The sequence below is a fragment of the Mesocricetus auratus genome, unplaced genomic scaffold, assembly GCF_017639785.1.
Source record: "Mesocricetus auratus isolate SY011 unplaced genomic scaffold, BCM_Maur_2.0 Super-Scaffold_100029, whole genome shotgun sequence".
Taxonomy (NCBI): Eukaryota; Metazoa; Chordata; class Mammalia; order Rodentia; family Cricetidae; genus Mesocricetus; species Mesocricetus auratus.
The window spans coordinates 19,668,326-19,674,325 of record NW_024429210.1 but is presented as its reverse complement, the minus strand read 5'-3'; the positions used below and the strand labels follow the sequence as shown (position 1 = coordinate 19,674,325).

General features: G+C 48.0%; 1 protein-coding gene across 8 annotated transcripts in view; it reads left to right on the top strand.

Annotated features, from left to right (window-relative positions):
• Positions 1–5,437: 5,437 nt before the first annotated feature.
• Eml6 (EMAP like 6) overlaps positions 5,438–6,000 on the top strand; it is a 251,358-nt gene continuing 250,795 nt past the window's right edge. For 4 of the 8 annotated variants that reach the window (XR_005871734.1, XR_005871735.1, XR_005871733.1 and 1 more), the window contains exon 1: positions 5,438–5,581. The gene's annotated coding sequence lies outside the window, so the exon portion shown is untranslated. The remainder of the gene's footprint in view (positions 5,582–6,000) is intronic. The other 4 variants (XR_005871731.1, XR_005871732.1, XM_021227280.2 and 1 more) reach the window with 2 other exon arrangements.

Genomic DNA, 6,000 nt, shown 5'->3' with positions numbered 1-6,000 from the left:
CCTTACCCTGATCTCTTCTGTTCTCATGTCACCCCCAGTCCCCCTCAAAAAACCTAACCCACACCAGCCATGGAATTATACCTGAGTAGTTCTCTAAGAGACTGGAGATAAAGTCTGATCTGCTCTAAAACCCAACACATTCTTTGGTGGCCAGATACCCTCAACCCAGTCCTTTGTAAACTTGCACTCGGTGCTAGAGCCCTCTGGGGCACCAGGGAGATTTTTGATCAGGCCAACACGCCCAACGTTCCCTTTAAAGGCCCCAAGTATGCTGGATGCTCCCATCCTGAGAGGCGAGCTACCTCTTCTATGTTTGCCCCGGCCCCCACTGGGACCGCAGCCTTCTTCATAGATGTGGGGGCCCTTCAGATTTCTTTTGTCTGCCTTGGGACTGCGAGACAACCGGAGACACATATTGGGATCCCATTTCCGATTGGGATTACATTACAGTTACAGCCTCCTACCCCCATTCCCTCCCTCCTTGTGTTAGCAGACCTCATGAGGCCACTTGCACGTATCAGCCTCTTCCAGATTGTCAGCCCGCCTCCTCCTCACGAGGTTGGTGCAATCCTTAAAGATTCACTTCACCACCTCAGGATATCACACCCTAAACTGGTACGGAGGATACACTTGGGGCCTTCGACTGTATAAAGAAAGATATGATGAATGCCTCACTTTCTCAATTAAATTACTCTAAGAGATTCCCCATGGACCTCAGGTACCATTGGGCCCGAATACAGTCTTGGGAGGAGGCCAGAGACCTCCTGCCCTTAAGCCCACCATTAGCTTGCTAAATCCCACCAACAGATCGCCCAGTCCAACCGCCTTCCTCACCCAGAGCCCTTCTCCACCCCCATCTAGCCCCATTGAGAATTATGGCCCCCTCTTTTCAGATGCAGATGTTATTTTAGATCTACCCAACCACACCTTTTTTGCAGCAAATAGAACCAACCCCCATCTGATGGCAGATTGCTGGCTTTGCTATCACTCCTTCCCCCCTTTTATTAGGGATTGGCTATTCTTGCTGCATTTACCATCACCAGTGACTCCCACAATCACAGTTACCACCACAAATGACTCCCACTATTGCTGATGGAGTCCAGATAAATCCATTTCCCATCTCACCTTGCAACAGGTCGTTGGATCTGGCCTATACATCACCTCCCCTGCCCATCCTAACCCTCCCCCTTCCCACACTTTGCTTTGCAACACCACTTTAGTCCTCAGCTCCCCTGATGATTTTGCTGTCCCCCCCAAATGCTTCTTACTGGGCCTGCCTTGACGGTCTTACGCCTTGCCTTTTCATTCCACTTTTCCAGAAGGTTGGCTTCTGTGCATTGGTGCAGGCCATTCCCTGCCTATCGTATTATCGTCCTGATGAATTCTTTCATTTCTGGGAGACCTCCCAATAACTTCGTATAAGTAGAGAACCCATTATGGCTGTTACACTTGCTGTCCTTTTAGAAATTAGTGCCGTTGGAGCCGGTACAGGCATCTCCGCCCTGGTGGCTGGTAAATCCAACTACCAGGAACTCAGTGCCTCCATTGACAGTAATGGTAATAATTCCTCCATTAAGGAATTACATAATCAAATAGACTATTTAGAGGAGTCACACCAATCCCTGGCAGAAGTGGTCTTGCAAAATAGACGAGGCTTAGATTTACTCTTCCTCCAACAAGGGGGTCTTTGCATGGCCCTGAAAGAAAAATGTTTCTATGTCAATAGGTCAGGAGTCATCTGCAATAGTATGGCCAGGGTTTGAGAAAGTTTAGAAAAAAGAGAGAAACAGAAAAACAAGAATCCTGGTATCAAAATTGGTTCTCCACATCTCCGTGGCTGACCACCCTCTTACCATCCCTCCTGGAACCTCTCATAGGGCTCTGCCACCCGACCGGTCTTGGTACAATATCATTGTCTAATGATGAATAAGGAAGAGGAGGCTCCTTCGGAGCCGCCCCATAACACACACCTGGGAATATTCCCCAGGCCACCCAACACGATGGCCACCTTTGGAGGACAAGCTCTCATGTAGGGAGGTAACAAGCCTGCCAACATTGGGGAAGGCACCTTAGACCCCCATCCCTTAAAAACCGCCAAGGAACAGGTCCACCCCTGGGGTCGCCCCCAAGAGGATGTCCTCACGGTGTTGTACAAGTTACCCATCATCTACAGGGGCCAGGCCTCTGTACCCTCTCCGCTGTCAATTCAGGCCTCCTCCACTTCGTAAAACAAAAGGAAGGAATATGTTAAGAGCACCTCAGGTACCTTGATCTTTTGGAGCCAAACTTGTGCTTTTTAAGGTCTAAAGATTTATGTAATTGGCCTATAGCCCTAACAAAGGAGCCTTCTGGGGGTACTCAGAAGAGAAACCACAAAGGTAGAACATAGGAACACCATGACCCAAAAAGCTTGTCCAAACTCAGCCGACCCTAACCATCATCTAGACAATGGCCATTAACCCACCATCCCTCTTCCCCTTGAACTCTTCACCCTGCCAATATCCTGTTCTATGCGGTTAAACAATACCCTGCTACGTGCACACCTGACGCTCAAAGCAACTCTCTCACCCCCTCCCATTTTCCTGCTCTAACAAGTATATTAGCTGGTCTGAGAAAGATAAAACTTGCCACTTGATCAGAAACCTGTCTAGTGGTCTTTCTTCCGTGTCTCTTGTCCCCATCTCTGGTCCTTAGGTCTCTTGCTCCAGGTTGTGGTCCTGTGAGATGGGACATCTTCTAGGGTCCCACAACAGCTCATTAAGCTCTAAACATTCAATGGCTTTTCCAGTCCAGAGTTCCAAAGCCCTTCCATGATCCTCCTTCACACACGCGTTCAGGTGTCTCTCACAGCAATATCCCACGTCCTGGTACCAATTTCTGTCTTAGGGTTTCTATTGTGATTATAAAACACAATGACCTGATGGCACATGCCTTTAATCTCAGTATTTGGTGAGGCACAGAAATGTGGATCTCTGATTTCCAGGCTAGCCTGGTCTACAATAGTGGCTACCACCACTCCCAGTTTTTCTATGAAGTATGTCCATTCTTTTCTGGGTCATTGCTACTGTCTCTAAAGAAGCATTTCAAGCTCTACCTCAGACTTCTAGAAACTGCATGCTTTGATTACGTTTTTTGGGACAGTGTCTCTCTATGTGACCCTGGAAATCTCGAGTTCACAGAGACCCCTGTCTCTGCCTTCCAAGTGTTGGGATTGAAGGCGAGCGCCACTCCATCCAGTCAGTTACCATTATTTTTATTGTTATTCTTCTCTTCACATGTGAATTAAAGATTCTTCATTATTTTAAGTAGTACAAACCTCTCTGTTCAGCTCCATTTTCAATATATTCTTTAAATAGATCTAGATATATTTTATAAGCCCTTTTTATTCCATAGGAACAGATAGAATGCTCTTTCAATTTGCCTTTACTTATCACAATTGTATCTATATTTCATATTTCCTTCATAAAATTGTCTTTATTATATCTGTAAGATGGTTTCCTCCTCTTACTTATAATTTATTACTCTATGAAATTCATTTAATGGCAAGATGCAATTCATGATCTTGATTTTTGTTGATGTCTCTCTTATGGTTTGATCATATGCCACAAAGTTCATGAATTAAAAATTCAATCTGATTCACAGGTTAATGTTATTTGGAGGTAAGGCTTCTGGGAGTTAGCTAGCATTAGATAAATTAATGAGGTTGGGTTCACCGTGAAATTAGTGGCTTTATAAAAAGACATGAGTTAGCATTCTTACTCTATCTTTCCATGTGATGCCCTCTGTCAGTATAGGATGCAATAAGTTTCATCACCAGATATTGAGTTCCATGTTCGTTGTCTTCCCTACCACTAGAATCATGAACTAATCAAATCAGTCAATCAATATCAATGTTTTGCATAAATGATTATAGGAATAGGAAGCAAACTAAGACAATTCCAAATCCCTTTAAGCCACGTTTTAAGGTGTCCTTACTACCTTAAAAAAAAAGACATTTCTTATTTGTAGATTCTGTTTTCTTAGAACATATGAAGTGAATTCACATTCTCTCCATTGTTCAAGGCTCATGCAAACTCTGGCGCTTCAAACCTACATTTCCTTTCCTACCAGGGCAGAGCATTCTTTAAAGCTCCATGTAGATAAAGAAATGTTATCTATAAAAGAATCAAAACGATCAACTGTTGTGCCTGTTGTGCCCAGACTCTGAAGCCCCCAAACCATCACGAGACCAGATCCGATGCAAAAGCAAATAATTTTAATAATTAACGAGTTAACTGGGCTTAACTAGGGTTCTCCATCCATCTGACACAGTGGATGGGGCAGGAAGGACCCCAAGCAGTTGTGGGGCAGGGAGTATATTGGGGTAGAGCAAGGGGAGTGTCTGGGGGGTCCACTAGCTGCGAAGCAAGAGTCCCGGGATTGGTGCACCCTGAGGCTTGGGAGTACTGCCCTGTGCTGATTGGTCAGCTGCAGCTGCAGGAAGGTTGCTATGCCTAGAGGCCTTTCCACAGCGATTGGTATGCTCCGCATTCACTGTTATCAGTAAAGCACACCGCCAGCCAACTTCTGACTGGTTTCTTGCCACACTGAGGGTATCTGGCTTTCCAGTGACTAGGGCAAGGTGGGGGCTCAGCACACCCTGCTGAATCAGGCGCCTACACCTTGCTGGGTCTTTTCAGCAGTCTGTCATGTCTGCCTAAGCAGGGGGCTGGGTGAGGGCCTGAGCCCTTCACAACCTTTCTTAGCCAAGTGGACTTAAAAGTCTTTCCCCAAATGTTGGCTGTGGGCATAACCCGGAAATCAGAACTAACAGATAGTTTAGGTAGTTTTAGGATGACCACTGGCTTCTGTATCTGAAGGCCAAAATTAGTTGTTCATTGTGCGGGCACATGGCAGGTCATAGGAAGGCGCTCGTTCCCCCTATACATGAGAGTGACCACATGCCTTGCATTTTTCTTAAATTCCGTAACACTGCACTTGAACAAATTAGAATCCTTTGGAATAACAGGAAAAATTGAAGTAGGAAACAGCGTGAGTCAAATGCTGCAATTCGGGCAGACGTGGGCTACAGCAATCCTCAGGGACTGACACAGGAGAAATGAATTTTCTCCTCTCCATCTTCTCTGCTGTCAGCACACACGCGCAGGCCGCTGGGCTGGGTCACTACAGAACACCAACTGCAGTCTGGGTGAGCGGCTAGCTCCGGTGGGAGAAATGCGGACTACCGTGGCACACACCGCCCTACGGTCGCATGGAATCCTGGGACTTGTAGTACACTCCACCCGCTCTTCGCGCCAGCTGGTTGCAGAGGACTACGATTCCCAGGATGCACACAGAAGAAGCGGGCAGAGAGAGGGGCGGCTTCAGCCCTCGCGGGCGTCTGCGTTTCCTAGCGCCGCGATTTCGCCTAGTAACCCGTCCGCGCGCTGGCCCCGCCTCCGGAGCCCTAGCTGGAGGAAGAGCTGGTCCCTGGGCGCTCCAGTGACGAAACCTATCCCCGGGTGCCCAGGGCGGGGAGGGAGGGCAGGCAGAGGATTTTGCTGGCTGGTTCGGGATTCGGGACGCACGGCAGGCAGCAGAGGTTAGAGACCAAGGAAGCAGGGATGCTCCGGGTGGGAGTGTAGGACCCCGCTGGGACGGTGGAGTGCGAGCCCGGGAATCGTCCCTGGGACTGGCATCCCTCGGAACCGCCGCGGAGGCGCCTCGCTGAGCATGGGGTGTCGCTGTCCTTGGGGGCCCCGCGGGAGACCTCGCCCCCCGACGAGTTATATGCAGGAACCCGGAGCCCGCAGGGTCTCTCAGCTAGCTCAGAGCTTCTTGGGGACAGGGGCACGATTATCATCGTCGTCGTCATTACATTGCTATTGTTATTATTATTATTTTGCCACTTGTTAATTTATTTCTTTTTCTCTTTTTCTTTTCTTTTCTCCGCCCCCCCCCCCCCGGACAGGGAGCGTTTTAGGTAGTGCTCTTCTTTAGTTGCCCTGTTTCCTCTGATTC